Below are 16,600 nucleotides of genomic sequence, written 5' to 3' on the forward strand. Positions count from 1 at the left end.
GGCCAGTCGACTGAACCATGCATTACCGAGAAAATTCATTTTTCGCCCGAACCATTCGTATGTGGAATCGACTTCCGGCTAATGTCTTTCCCATCGACATTGACGTTCAGAAATTTAAGACTTATATCAATAAACACTACTCCCTCTTTCCCCCTCCAACCCTAAACTTTCCTCATTACCAATGCAATGCACTGCATATATAGGGGACATCCCCTTCGTGTTGGTTATGTGAAAAGAAAATCGTGAGATCGGTTTATGTGGAAGCTATATCTGTTTATGAACCGATTCTGACCATATTTGGCACCTACAATATATTAAAGATTATAGATAAAGTGAAAGATTATAGATACAAAATCGGGAGATCGCTTTATATGAAAGTTATATCAGGTTATGCGGCGATTCAGACCATAATTGGCACGTTCGTATGTTAGAGGTCATAGATACAGTGACTGTGCAAAATTTCAGCAAAATCGGATAAGAATTACGCCCTCTAGAGGCTCAGGAAATAAAATCAGGAGATCGGTTTATATGTGAGCTATATCAGGCTATGGACCGATATGGCCCATTTCCAACCCCCGCCTAGCTTCACTCCTTCGAAAGCTAGCGTGCTTTCCACAAACGAACAGTACGTCTGACGTACAGAACGTCAGAGGGACACAACGTCAGGCGGACATGGCTAGATCGAGTTGGAATGACACTCTAAGATCAAGACTATATATTCTTTATGGGGTCTTAGACGAAAATTTCGAAATTTAACAAACGAAATGACGAATGGTGCAGGTTATAAAAACAAGTAAAAAGGCGTTAAGTTCGGCCGGGCCGAACTTTGGATACCCACCACTTAGGGTATATATGTAAACCACCTTTCGTCAAAATCCGGTGCAAAACTCATACCTTATGTCCCATAGCAGAAATATGTGGAGGGGCCTAACTTAACTCTTTGTCCCAAATTTCGGCAACATCGGACAATAAATTCGCTTTTTATGGTCCCAAAACCTAAAACCGAGAGATCGGTCTATAAGGCAGCTTTATCCAAAGCTGGACCGATCTGTGCGATAATGCAGAAGTTTGTCAAGGGGCTTAACTTAACTCACTGTCCCAAATTTCGGCGACATCGGACAATAAATGCGTGTTTTATAGGCCTAAGACCCTAAATCGGAGGATCGGTCTATATGGCAGCTATATCCAAATCTGGACCGATCTGAGCCAAATTGACGGAGGACGTCGGAGGGCCTAAGACAGCGCACTGTCCCAAATTTCAACAAAATTGGATAATAAATGTGGCTTTTATGGGCCTAAGACCTTAAATCGGAGGATCGGTCTATATGGCAGCTATATCCAAATCTGGACCGATCTGAGCCAAATTGACAGAGGATGTTGATAGGCCTAACACAAATCACCGTCCCAAATTTCAGCAAAATCGGATAATAGATGTGGCTTTTATTGGCCTAAGACCCTAAATCGGCGGATCGGTCTATATGGGGGCTATATCAAGATATAGTCCGATAAAGCCCATCTTCGAACTTAATCTGCTTATGGACAAACAAATTTTGTGCAAAGTTTCAGCTCAATATCTCTATTTTTGAAGACTGTAGCGTGATTTCAACAGACAGACGGACAGACGGACGGACATATCTAGATCGTCTTAGATTTTTACGCTGATCAAGAATGTATATACTTTATAGGGTTGGAAATGGATATTTCGATGTGTTGCAAACGGAATGATAAAATGAATATACCCCCATCCGTCGGTGGTGGGTATTATAAAATAAAATCGTTGGAACTAAGGATTCGGACCGGAGCAGGGCTATACTAATTTATATACTAATTTAGTCTTTCTAAGACCCCATAAAGTATATATATTCCTGATCCTCTCGATGTTCTGAGTAGATCTGGCCATGTCCGTCCTTCCGTCTGTCGATATCACGATAAAGGTCGAACAAGTAAAGCTATCCGCTTGAAATTTTGTACAGGTATTCAATATCGATGTAGGTCGTTGCGGATTGCAAACGGGCTATATCGGTTCAGATTTAAATATAGCTCCCATATAAACCGATTTCCCGACTTGACTTCTTCAGACCCGGGAAGCCGCAATTTTTTTCCGATTTGGCGGAAATTTTGCATCTGGTGTTCTGTTACCTCTTCCAACAATTGTGCCAAATACGGTCAAGAACCTAATATAGCTCCAACATAAACCGATCTCCCGATTTGTCTTCTTGAACCCCTGGAAGCTGCAATTTTTAACGGATTTGGCATGTAGTGTTCTGTTATGACTTCAAACAACTGTGCCAAGTGAGCCCCTAGAAGTAGAGCTGGCAAACTATCGATAATCGCAACATTCGATATTTTCGTTAGTTTTAATAATAAATATCGATAGTATCGATACAACCGTTAATTTCCCATCACCTATATTTCAAACAAAAATGAGAAGTAGAAATCAGGAGATTTGCTTCTATATAAATCAATATCAATGCATAGGCCAAATAAAACCCAGCTTAATAAAGTCAGTTGGAAGTCATGAGAGAAATCATTGTACAAAATGTTAGCCTAGTCGGATGAAGATTGCGCGCTCTATAGGCGCAATGTATCTTAAAGGATACATTCAGTGTCGGATTGTTTATTTTTGTTTAGTTTTGAAAAAAAATTTTATGATATTCAGTCAAAAAATTAAATATCTACAGTATCGATAGTGCCATTTATATTTTGCCAGCTCTACTTACAAGCCGCAATTGTTGTCCGATTTGGCTGAAATTTTGCATGCGGTATTCTGTTGAAAGTTGTATTGATGGCTTCGAACGCTAAGACAACGGCAATAGCTCACGCTGTTGCTCCGTGTGCCCAGGTTCGAATCCTGGCCATCCATTGGAAAACGTATATATTGGGTTGCCCAAAAAGTAATTGCGGATTTTTCATATAGTCGGCGTTGACAAATTTTTTCACAGCTGTTACTTTAGCTTGCTTTAGAAAAAAAGGGTAAAAAAAGTATATTTGATTAAAGTTCGTTCTAAGTTTTATTAAAAATTCATTTACTTTCTTTTAAAAAATCCGCAATTACTTTTTAGGCAACCCAATATATATTGAAAGTATATATATTTTGGATCTTCGTAAAATTATAAGACGATTTAGCGTCCGTGTATATGTCCGCCTCTTGCAATCGCTCTACAGCCTTCAAAAAGTGAGTTTTGAGCTGAAATTTGGCACATTTGGAAATTTTAACGGGCCAAATCGTACCAAATTTGGATATAGCTACCATATAGAGCGATCTGCCGATAAATAGTCTGAAGCCCATAAAAGCTTTATTTTTTTACCCGACATTGCTGAAATTTTAAACAGTGAGTTGTTTTAAGCCCACTCACATCCGACATAAATATTGTTTAGATTGGACTATATATAGATATAGTAATATAGAACGATCTTCCGATAAAGGGTCTGAAGCCCATAAAAGCTTTATTTATTGCCCGATTTCGCTGAAATTGAAAACAGTGAGTCCCAAAATTCGACCCAAATATGATCTAGATCAGACTATATAAATATAGCTGCCATATAGACCGATCTTCCATATTAGGGTCTCAATTCCATAAGAAGCGCATTTAATGCCGGATTTTTCTGAAACTGTTACTTGTATAAGAGTTCTCGAGATGATCCAGACCAGCCCCTATTTAGATATAACTATTCATATCCACTTTCGGGGCAAAGGTTTTGGCTACTCCAATCCAACACCAAAACCATGCGAATGGAGTAGATATAACATCCAAACTGTAATGGGCGGACTCGCTCCTTACCTTATTTTCCAGATCTCGGAGATCAGAATTTACTCTATAATAAGTCAAAAACAGAAATTCGGTATACTTATATAAAGCGGGATGTCTAAGGCGGCCGCCCCACCTCTAAAGGCCAAAATCCAAATTTTGCTCATGAACATTCCACTAAGGAACAAGGGCAAACTTCTCACATATCAATGAGTGCTGTCCGATTCAAATTTAAGCTCAACGATAAGGGGTCTCCTTTTTATAGCCAAATCCGAATGGCATGCCACAGTGCGACACCTTTTTGAAGAGAAGTTTTACATGGCATAGTACTTTACCAGCGTTAGGAGGGGAAACCCACCGCTGAAAACTTTTTCTGATTGTCTCCCCAGGATTCGAACACAGGCCTTCAGGGTCATAGGCGGGCATGCACACCTATTCGCAACGGTGGCCTCCAAAGCCCGCCAAATGGAAATTTGAGTCAATAGAGACTAGAAAACGAATCTGATATATGACGGTCCACATCTCCCTCAAATATACCCCCATACCGGACTTATTTTCCGACCATAGCAATATATGGCTCAAATGAAAGATATTTGGGATTTTTATTGAAATTTTGTCTTCAAAAATACTTTTATTGAAATATTGTTTTCAATGAAATTTTGATTTGAGATGACTTTCTTATAAAACATTATTTAAAGACCACAGTACTTCTTTGTCATCCTTCCAGCCCATTTCGTGTGTTATTTTAACCTACTCCCAACTTCCTTCCGATTCGCACCATCACCCATGCTCTGTGTTGTCTCACTACTGTCTATGTATTGTTCTTGTGATCTGTTGAAAGTTGTTGTAATTTTCAAATGCGATTTTTGGTTTTTGGCCGTTTGCATCCCCCACCAAATCCCCCTTGGCTAATGGCTGTTGCTCTTTTGGATTGCTAGACCGATGCTTAGGAGGAGGGTGCCAAAATGGTAGTCCTTAAATTATGAATCAAATTACATTTAAAAAATCCTTTAGAGTTTAATCTGAAAGGTCCTTTGACAAATGGATTTTTATAGCAATTTGTTTGGCGGGCTGATACATGCACACACATACACCCCAGCAGAAAAAAAGGGTCTATGAATTTAATTTTCCCGTTTGTCTCGCCTCATCAGCAATAAGGATGTGGATTGTGCGATATGTGTGGGTTGGTGGTTGTTTCCGTTTGGTTACGGAAATATTTGTGGATGCCTTTGGCTTGCCCTTGTTTTTGTGCGATGTGGTGTGGAGTCTCAATTTTCGACATAATCTCTGATTTTAAATCTGTGATTAAATTTTTCTCTCTGTCATTTGTTGAAAAGTTGTCGCTGTTGGCACCATCTCTGATTATGAGTTTTCGCTTTTGATCTGTTTGTTTGTGGACATTTTTGACACTTTTGGCAGAAAGATTTAAATTTCAAGATAAAAAAGTCCTGAAGTGACATTGGTAAGGGCAAGGGGAAATATGAGCAATTAATAGGTGATAATAAAACGTAATTTGAGCAAAAAAAATCGTATCATATTTTAAGAATAATTTTGTTGATGCTTTAGATATGGTAACCTTCTTTTTTCAGCAGTTCAGGATTTCTCTTTTCAGCAGTTCAAGTAAAGGTGAATATGAAGTAAAAGTCGAAAGTTGGCTTAAAAGGTATTCTACATCAGAACATGGGCTGATTCAGACACTACTGGCACTGGCTACTGTACGCGTGGAGGGCTTCAAAAAGTCAGTTCGGAAGATTGGCAGCTATTTGAGACAAATAAGGCTTGGTGGAATGGCGGCAGATCATAAAATGTATTAATAATGAATGTTGGAAGTTTTAACAGTTTATTCTTTTCACAGATAGCTTGTCGTCGACTGGCAGATAGACCTATCCATTTCTACACAAAAAGTTATAACGCTGCAGAAATCATAGACTATGGTCTTAAACCAAAAATTTGGGGATTTAGAAACGATATGACGTTGTTTGTAAACCCCCTCCCTATGGTGGAAGATGTAGTTAGGAATTTGAGCTGCGAAACGTACAATCACATATTTGTAGTTGCCACATTTGCAACTTCAAGAAAAGATTATCCTACACACAGGCGGCTTGCCTTCAACTGGCAGATGGACATATCCATTTCTAGACAAAGAGTTATAACGCTCAAGAAATGGTTTTGAACCAACATTTTAACGATTTAGAAACGATGTGACGTTCTTTGTAAACCCCGCTCCCTATAAAGGAAGATGTAATTGGAAATTTTTAGTGGCGAAACTGGCAATCCCATATTCGTAGTTGCCATATTTAAAACTTTAAGAAAAGATCATGCTACACGCAGATGGATTACCTTCAACTGGCGGACGGACACATCCATTTCTACACAGAGAGTTATAACGCTCAAGAAGTCATAGGTATGGTCTTGAACAAAAATTTAGGGGATTTAGAAACGATATGACGTTGTTTGTAAACTCCCTACCCATGGTGGAAGACAAAGTAAGGAATTTGAACGGCGAAACTTACAATCATAAATTTGTATTGGGTTGCCCAAGAAGTAATTGCGGATTTTTCATATAGTCGGCGTTGACAAATTTTTTCACAGCTTGTGACTCTGTAATGCTGTTACTTTTAGCTTGCTTTAGAAAAAAGTGTAAAAAAAGTATATTTAAATATTTAAAAGTTTATTCTAAGTTTTATTAAAATGCATTTACTTTCTTTTAAAAAATCCGCAATTACTTTTTGGGCAAGCCAATAGTTGCCACATTTGAAAATTTAAGAAAAGATCATCCTACTGCTACTGTTTATTGAAACAAAAACAAATCCTTCGACCCCTATCGCCTGCCTATATCTTTCTATGTACCAATTAAAAACAAAAAAAACAAAACAAATACTAAGATAGGTAAGACCCAGGACTTCAAAATGACACTTATGGCATCATAAAAAAATAACAAGGAATGAAATCGCAAGTTAACCACAGCACCGATAACCAGAGCTCACGCACAATGCAAAGCCAAACTGAATATGGGCTAGGCTGTCAGTCAGACAGTTCGCTCTGTTTTGGCCAAAAACTCGGTACTCAGAACATACATAGCGCAGACGAGCAAATATGTCGCATGGCGTGCCATATGACAATGTCATAAAAATTTATAATAACAATATTTCAATGTCACAGCAGGATATCATTGTTACCATGTTAACGCTTATTTTTTCAGACACAAGTCCGAGTTGAAGACGATGGCGGTGGCGGCGACGACGACGACGACGACTACTACGATGACCACAACATCAGACCGTAAAAAAGGGCTTGAATGCCGGATCAATGTTTGTCTCTGCCCCTGCCTCTGTGAGTGAGGTGGATCTTTTGGTTGTTGGCTGTCATTGTTCTTGAACGTTGCGTTACGGTCGAATGTTTGGTTTTCGTTTTGTTTTGTTTTATAATATGTTTGAAATCTTTCCTTTATATTAAAGAAAACAACAAAAAACCCGGGAAGAACAAAGCCAAAATCACACACACACACAAACCAAATTTATAATAAAGACAATGAAAAGCCATTGACGACAAGAATGCAAACGTCGCCAATGTGATGATGACGTTGACGATGATCATGACAATCTAAAGATTTAGTTTGGGTTCTTTTATTAAATCTGGTGTTAGCGTGTTAAAGATGAAATCGTTGTATAGTGGTTGCATTAAAAATAAAAACGAGTAAAAATGTGCTAAGTTTGGCTGGTCCGAAACTTGGGAACCCACCACCATGGATTCTGCTAAAATAAGGGAGCTATATCTGATTATAGACCGATTTGGACCGTACTTGCCACAGTTGTTGAGTGTCACAACAGAACACTATGTGCCAAATCGGATGAAAATTTAAGAAGTCAAATCGGCTGATGGGTTTATATGGAAGCTATATCAGGTTAAACACTGATTTGGACCGTACTTGGCACACATGGTTGAAGTCATACCGAAACACTACATGAAAAATTTCAGGCAAATCGGACAAAAACTGTGGCTTCTAAGGGCTCAGGAAGTCAAATAGGGCGATCGGTTTATATGGGAGATATATCAGATTATAGACCGAGTTGAACCGTACTTGGCACAGATGTTGGAAGTAATACCAAAAAACTACATGAAAAATTTCAGCAAACTCGGATGAAAATTCAGGCTTCCAGGGGCTCAAGAAGTCAAATCGGCAGATTGTTTTCTATGGGAGCTATTTCAGGTTATAGACCTATTCAAACCGTATTTGACACAGTTATTGGAAGTCGTAACGGAACACCACATGGAAAATTTCAGCCAAATCGGAAAAAAATTCAGGCTTGTAGGGGCTCAAGAAATCAAATCGGGAGATCGGTTTCAATGGAAGATATATCAGGCTATAGACCGATTCAAACCGTACTTGACACAGTTAGGAAGTCTTAACGGAACACCACTTGCAAAATTTCAGCCAAATCGGACAAAAATTGCGGCTTCCAGGGACTCAAGAAGTCAAATCGGGAGATCGGTTTATATGGGAGCTATTGGGTTGCCCAAAAAGTAATTGCGGATTTTTTAAAAGAAAGTAAATGCATTTTTAATAAAACTTAGAATGAAATTTAATCAAATATACTTTTTTATACTTTTTTCTCTAAAGCAAGCTAAAAGTAACAGCTGATAACTGACAGAAGAAAGAATGCAATTACAGAGTCACAAGCTGTGAAAAAATTTGTCAACGCCGACTATATGAAAAAGCGGCTAACTTTACGCGTTCGAGCGCTATCGTGATTCCGAAAGACGGTCGGACGGACGGACGGACATGGTTAGTTCGACTCAGAATGTCGAGACGATCAAGAATATATATACCTTATGGGATCCTAGATCGATATTTCTGTGCAAAATTTCAGCCAAGTCGGAAAAAATTGTGATTTCCAGGGGTTTAAGAAGTCAAATCAGGAGACCTGTTTATGTGGCGCTTTATCCAAATCTGAACCGATATGGTCCATTTACAATCCCCAACGACCTACAATCCCTTGGCAGCCGATTGCACGGATAGACCCGATGGAGTCCTTCATAGACATAGGCTTCCGCCTTCAGTGTACGTGTTCGTCCTTTTTTCCTCATGGGAGAGGCAGATCCCGGACAGCCTTCTACGCACGCTCCTGGTCAGTGCCAGGATTGAAATAAAAACCTCAGACCCTGGTTCTGTTTGGTTGGCCAGAACCGCCTCCATCATCGGTCGGTGTCCGTGAGGTGTAACCGGTGCATGGTGTGGGTGCATTTCCGATCTTTATCTGTCACTACGAGGGTATAGTCACACTGAAAATGTTGTAAGATGCTGTGCGAACGTAGACAGGAATGTGTCTCAAGCGTAGTCGTCGTCACCTTCGGCGTCCTCTTGTCGCCAGACATTTCCATTGTACCCCTTATATCCTGAGGAACAGATTCTGGCAAGCCGTCATTTTATTGGGATTAAATCATCTTCCCATAATTCTCATCATCGACCGACCTCCCGCTTTCATAACCTCTGATCGCCGGAATGTTATCAATCAGAAGAAGGCCGTTTGGGTCGGCTTCAGAGAATGCATCGTTTCAGTGAACTGCCACCTTCTCAAATGTGGTAGTTGCCGAGAGAAAATTCCGAGACATCATTAACGCAGCAGCCGCTCGCTGTATACCAAATGCAAATTTTACCATGAACATTCCACTAAGAAACAGGGGCAAACTTCATACATATCAATGAGTACAGCCCGATTCAAGTTTAAGCTCAATGATAAGGGACCTCCATTTTATAGACGAGTCCGAACGGCGTGCCGCAGTGCGACACCTTTTTGCAGAGAAGTTTTTACATGGCATAGTACCTCACAAATGCTGGCATTAGTAGGGTAAAACCAAAGCTTTTTTCTGATGGTCTTCCCAGGAACGAACCTAGGCGTTCAGTATCATAGACGTACGTGCTTACCTCTACCCTACGGTGGACTTGCTTTATACCCGCCGGTCGAATGCCCCAAGTACGGTCAAATTTCACGGCGCAAGCAGTGATACTCCCAGATGAGCATGATGGGATTCGTTATACGAACCCTACCAATTCCAGAAACAACGAGCAGAATCTGGAGATAAACAGGGTATTCAACGAAGATAAGTGCCATTTGTGGCTGGAACACTTTGAGCAATGTTACTTAGGTACCGGTTTAGGCAAGCTATGGTCTACTGTTAATTCACTCTCGAAACCAGGTAGACAGTCACTTGAAACCCAATAGACAGTTACTTTTGGCGACGTAGCTGTGACTGATCCGAAGAAATGCGCCAGGTTTTTAAACCGTCCATTTGTTGTGCATCCCGAGAGTGACAGGGCTAGAAGGAGAGCCATTCGTCATATCCGTGGTCTCCGAGCCGATGGACAGCCATCACAATTTATCGTGGAAGATGTTACGAATATTATCCGTGGCGCTAAGTCATCCAAGGCGTTGGGTCCCGACGGAATCACTACACTGATGCTGAAGAATCTGGATTTGCCTAAAGTCGAGTACCTTCTCTCAACATTAGCCAAAACGCTTGAGGGACTACTGTTCCCAAGCCTCGTTGGTGAATTTCCATTCGCCGAGCATCAGTGTGGATTTCGAAGACTGCATAGCACAACACCTGCCTTGCATGCCATAATCGCACACATTTGCCGTGGCTTCAATCAGCCCAGACCATATGATAGAAAGGTCCTCGTGTCACTGGACATTTTGTAGGCATTCGACACAGTCAGCCATGACAAACTATTTGAGGACATCGATAGGGTGGTCTCGTCAGCTATGTGACACGAAATGGAATAATATTCAAATTCGTCAGAATGCCGCTATTCAAAATGCGACGGGCTCCTCAGTTCTCACTTGGACCACCTCCATCAGGAGAAAAAGATCTTACCGGTGTAAAACGCAACTACATGCTGTCTAAGCAATACCTTCTGGGCAGAGAGCATTCAAATCATCATCTTGCCTGAGGCTTTAATGTGAATCCACACAATCTAGAGCGTGAGGTTCAGAACTATAAGAGAGAACCTCAAGATCAAGCGGCATACCAACCGGGTCTAGACAACATTCATTCAGACACGGTAGCAGATGCGGTGAATAGCTACAGTGTGAATGTGGTCATTGGAGAACGACGGCATACCATTTCACCTGAAGAAATTGACATCCATCCTACGTACCAGAGTAGTTCTGGCTTACTTTCGATCCGGCAAATCCTACAGAGCAAAGAAAGATGCCAACGTGCAGTATGTGTGTGCCGATTATGACTTGGAACCACACGTCGTCTGACCCACTCATCTCAGAGCCAGATCCCTCAGGACACATCCCACCTTAGTTCCTGTATCTGGATACTCGACAGAATCAAGCAGACGAAAGATAGAACACAACACAATTGCTACAACAGCAACCTACGTCAGTAAAAAGTATCTGTGCAAAATTTTGTTCGACAGTTATCGTAATTTCGACAGACGAACGGACGGAAGGACGGATATTACTAAATTGACTCAGAATGTCGAGGCGATCAAAAATATATATAATTTATGAGGTCGCAGATTTTGAAATCTAATGGTGATGGGTATAACAAGGAAAAGCAGTCAAACGGTACAGAAAGGATACGCGAATAGACGGACATGGCTAAGCCGAATCAGGAAGAAGTTCTTAGTAAAACCAAAAATTTTATCATAGTCACAATAAAGGCACAGGGTACAGTTGATGCTTCATCTATGAATTTCATATGAACACTAGCTGACCCGGGCCCGCTCCGCTGCTGTAAAAGAAGGATCTTTTACTTTATATGGAACAAAAGTTTCATTGGAATATTTATTTTCAACAATTAAAGAGCTTTTAGTGAAATACCATGCTACGAAAATAGGATTAACTGAATCCCATATGATCTTTATTGGTCTACGAATTTCACTAAGATATTCTCATGATATCTGATTTAGGGGTAATCTCCCCTAAACCATATAGCCATTGGTTTTGCTCTACCCAACAATACCTTTTATTTAAGCTCCGCACTGGCATGGTCGGTAAATATGCCCGATTTTGGGGTGTTTTGGTGATTGGAAAATCCCCAAGCCTGGAAAATATATCAGCATCTTGCTCTATTCTCATATATCTATGTATCATTCATTTGAATCCCATTGGCTCTCTCATCTCATTTAAACTTCTTGTTGCAAAAGTCAGCAAATATGTCCAGTTTGGGGTATAGACAGTAAAAACTATAAATATTTAGTTCCACTGTCTTTAAGACCCAAATTGTCTTGGTGTGCAAATACGTCCTATTTGGGGGTTGTTATGGTGGTGGGACGTCAGACAGTTGGGCCCTAATGTTGATATCAGATTCGTATTCTACTCGCAAATACTTTTCATTTGAGTCCCAAATTGCCATGGTCGGTAAATATATCCGATTTAAAGGTGTTTTGGGGCTTGGGGTGGTTCCCCTAGCACTTGGTTCGACAATTGGATATCAGATACGTTTTCTAGTCCTAAATACCTTTCATTTGAGTCCCATATTGCCGTGATTGGTCTAAATATATGTTTGGAAGGTTTTAGGGTGGGGCAGCCCCCCTAGGTACCCCATCCGAAATTTGGATACCAAATTTTTATTTTTTGAGTACTATATGAGAACACGCAAAATTTCGACTATATCGCACCACCCATCTTTGAGATCTGGCGTTTCTGAAAATTAGGGTAAGGAGGAGGGTCCGCCCCCCCTTCAGATATCAAAAAATGTAGTACCCTATTTTCACCACGGGGTCATTATGCACCATCTGTGAAAATTTCGTCCGAAAATAGGTTCAGCCGTTTCTGAGTCTATAAGGAGCACACAAACTTACAAACAAACAAACAAACCTATAAACAAACACAAATTGATTTTTATATATAATATGTACTTTGCTTACTCATTTCATGCTAGGACCTAAAATCCTCAACTGGTTCCCTTAGAAATTACTACATCCAAGTTTAGGCGTCGTGTCGGCACGGGCTATCTTTAACCAATCGTCATAATATTTCGTATTTTGCTTATTAGGATTGAAAGGAATATATGGTAGGGTAGGTATACTTTTTTTGGAACAGTGTGTACATATATACTCTAGTGTACATATATACTTTGTGGTGGGCCACCAAGTCTCAACCCGATTTTCATTTATTTTTTATTGTAAATCTTCAAAGCTTTTGGAGAAGCAACTAAAAATCTCAATTCAAAAACTAGCTAAATTTAATCACTGTGCCACATTGGATGTTCCTCCTCGTATTATGGTGGTGTGCGTAAGAGCTTCCTTCCCTTTATGGCCCAAAAAACAGCAAATTCTTTGCGGAAGATGATAATATTCGTAAAGTTTGTTTTGGACATGGTTGTATGTGGCAATACTATAACTCTGTAAAATGTATGTGTGAGTGAGTGCCTGAGTCCCGGGCAATTTCTGAAGATGCTTGAATTGATACGAAAACGCATTTCGCGGTATTTTTACGCATGGCATGTTTAACGAAGATATATTTATGGAGACTTTTTAGAATTGTAAAAAAAATGTTCAACCTCGTTTACAAGAACACAAGCCAACGTATAAAAAAAACAAAGCAAAAATGTGTTAAAATGGTTTTATATTTCATTCACAAGAAAGCCTCTGTGTGTTCCTTTCTTCCTTTTGGGCATAGAGATAGAATGGTTGAATATTTGCCAAACCATTGAGGCTTTGGGAAAGGATAGCCCTTGCATAAACATGACCTTAAAAATTGGATATTTTCCAGAAATAAAAAAATATATATTTTAAATTTAGCATAAAACCAGTAAGGAAAGGCAAAAGTCGGGCGGTGCCGACTATATAATACCCTACACCACCTAGTGCATGTAGTACTTTTTATATGTAGAACTTATCTCGAAATCTAGTCAGACTTTAATTTGGATACCAATTGAAATAGCAATTTAGAACCTTGTCAGATTTTCCTACCATAGGACAAAAGATTTTGATTTCCACATCTTTAAAAGGCCATATCGGATAAAAGATTATATGGAATCTGTGCCAATTTTAATGGCACATACTGGGACGTCAAATAGAGCATCTTCCGCCCTAGATTGTAGAGATGTGACCAAAATTGTGGTTTTTATTGCCTTAAAAGTCCATATCGGATAAAATATACACATTGGAGCTATATCTAAATTAGGACTGATTTTAATCAAAATTTGCGCACGTATTGGAACGTCAATTTAAACTCATCGTCTCATGCGAAATCGGACGAAAATTGCGGATTCTACAGCCCTAAAAGGCCATATCGAATGAAAGATATATATGGTAGCTATATCTAAATCTTAGCCGATTTTTATGAAATTTTGCACACATATGAAGACATCGAATAAAGCACTTCATGCAAAATTTTGTAAAGATCGGTCCAAAATTGTGGCTTCTACAGCCTTAAAAAGCCAAATCGGATGAAAGATATATATAGGAGCTATATCTAAATCTTACCCGATTTTTATGAAATTTTGCACACATATGAAGACATCAAATAAAGCACCTTATGCAAAATTTTGTAAAGATCGGACCAAAATTGTGACATATACAGCCTTAAACAGCCAAATCGGATGAAAGATATATATGGGAGCTATATCGAAATCTAAACCGATTTTGATGAAATTTTCCAGATATATTAAATGCAGTAGCAAAACAGACCGTGCCCAATTTTGTGCAGATCGGTTGAAAATTGTAGCTATTACGGCCATTTAAGTGCAAATCGGGCGATACATATATATGGGAGCTATATGTAAATCGAAACCGATTTTTATGAAATTTTGCACACCTATTAGCATGTCAAATAAAACACCCCATGCCAAATTTTGTAAAGATCGGTAAAAAATTGTGGCTTTTATAGCCTTAAACGGCCATATCGGATGAAAGATATATATGGGAGCTATATCTAAATATGGACCGATTTCCATGAAATTTTCCACACATATTCGGACGTCAAATAAAACACCTTGTGCCGAATACTTTAAAGATCGGACTAAAACTGTGGCTTTTACAGCCATAAAAGTCCATGTCGGATGAAAGATATATATGGGAGCTTTATCTAAATCTGAACCGATTTTTATGAAAGTTTGCACACATATGTAAAACTCAAGTAAAATATCCAATGCCAAATTTTGTGAAGAACGGACGAAAAATGTGACTTCTACAGCCTTAAAAAGCCATATCGGATGAAAGATATATATATGGGAGCTATATCTAAATCTGAACCGATTTTTTTCGAAATTAATAGCGTTTGTCCTTAGACCAAAAAAAATTACATGTGCAAAATTTCGTGACAATACGACTTGCCCTTTGATTACAAGAATACATGGACTCACAGACGGACATGGCTAAATCGAATCAGAAAGTGATTCTGAGTCGATCGGTATACTTATCAATGGGTCTAGCTCTTCTCCTTCTTAGCGTTGCAAACAAATGCACAAATCTATAATACCCTGTACCACAGTGGTGGTGCAGGGTATAATTATATATAGAAAGAGGAAATCTTAACGCTGCGCTTTGCGTCAGCGGAATGTATTGATACCGCCAGAAATCCCATTGAAAGTATCTACACTCCATGGGGCGCAAAGCTCGACCTTGTGAGAACGATGGACATCCTACTGCTCACAAAGGCGACGGTCTTCATCAAGGATGTGGGCGGCGAAATTGCGACGGAACGCATGATGGAAGTCTTAGACAAGCAAAACCAAGAATTGGTCGTGGAGAAATGGGAAATATCCACACTTCATGGGTCGCAAAGCTCGACCTTGAGAAAAGATGGACATCTTACTGCTCACAAAGGCGACGGTCTTTATCAAGGTTGTGGACGGCAAAATCGATACGGATCGCATGATGGAAGTCTTAGACAAGCAAAACCAACAATTGGTCGTGGAGTAATGGGAGGTTCTCCACAGGGATGAGAAGGAGGAAGGAACTCTCCATGTAGTGGACATTGATCAAGTCTCAGGCAGTGCAGTGACACAGATTTCAATACCGCCTAAGGCACCGGGAGCCAACGATGAGACCATAACCTACTCCCAAGAAGCCCATTTACTCAAGTTTTGGAAGACTAGTATAGGCAAAGATCTTAATATTGGAACGTCAGGCAATACAGGGACGGTAGACTCTATACAGTCTAAAGAACAAAGACCCGATGATGGAACCATTACCGACTTTCTCAAGATTCGGAAGACTGGGATAGGCAAAAATCCTTATATTAAAACATCATGCAGTGGGAGACGGGAAACTCAATGCATTCTTAGGAACAGGGAGCAGACGATGAGAACATAACCCACTACCAAGAAGCCCATCTAATGGAGGAGCAATGATTGAGGTCATCCAGATAAACCTCTACCGCAGCGAGACAGCTGCTCACGCTCTTATGGAGAAAATCAGCGAGAGTAAGATTTATATTGCCTGAATTCATGCCATGGATGACCCGGACTGAACCATATTAACTACCAATGTTTCTATGCTAACACTGTTCCTTGGCCAAGGACCTGTGTTATTTCTCATAAAATTTTAAATTATATATCTTCCCTAGAGTTGTCAACGTCGCAACGCAACAGTGATGAGACAGGGGGACGGTGGAGCATACCTGGCATTACTTTATCTGCCTTTCGACTCCCCGACACCGGTGAGGAAACCAAAACAGACAGGAAATAAGGTACTTATAGGGTGCCTCGCACATTCGACCTCAAGTCGAGGTATGCGGTCGGAAACCTTCATTTCTCTCCAGGGTTCCTATCGGTTTCCCTTTTCTACAGGTTTCCTATCGTCGCCTCGATTATACTGCTATGCTATGAGCTGCTCTCATCCTCAATCCATTCTCCCATTGCTTTAAGTCTCATAGCCTCAGTGGCTG

This window comes from Stomoxys calcitrans, chromosome 4 (assembly GCF_963082655.1).
Source record: "Stomoxys calcitrans chromosome 4, idStoCalc2.1, whole genome shotgun sequence".
Taxonomy (NCBI): domain Eukaryota; kingdom Metazoa; phylum Arthropoda; class Insecta; order Diptera; family Muscidae; genus Stomoxys; species Stomoxys calcitrans.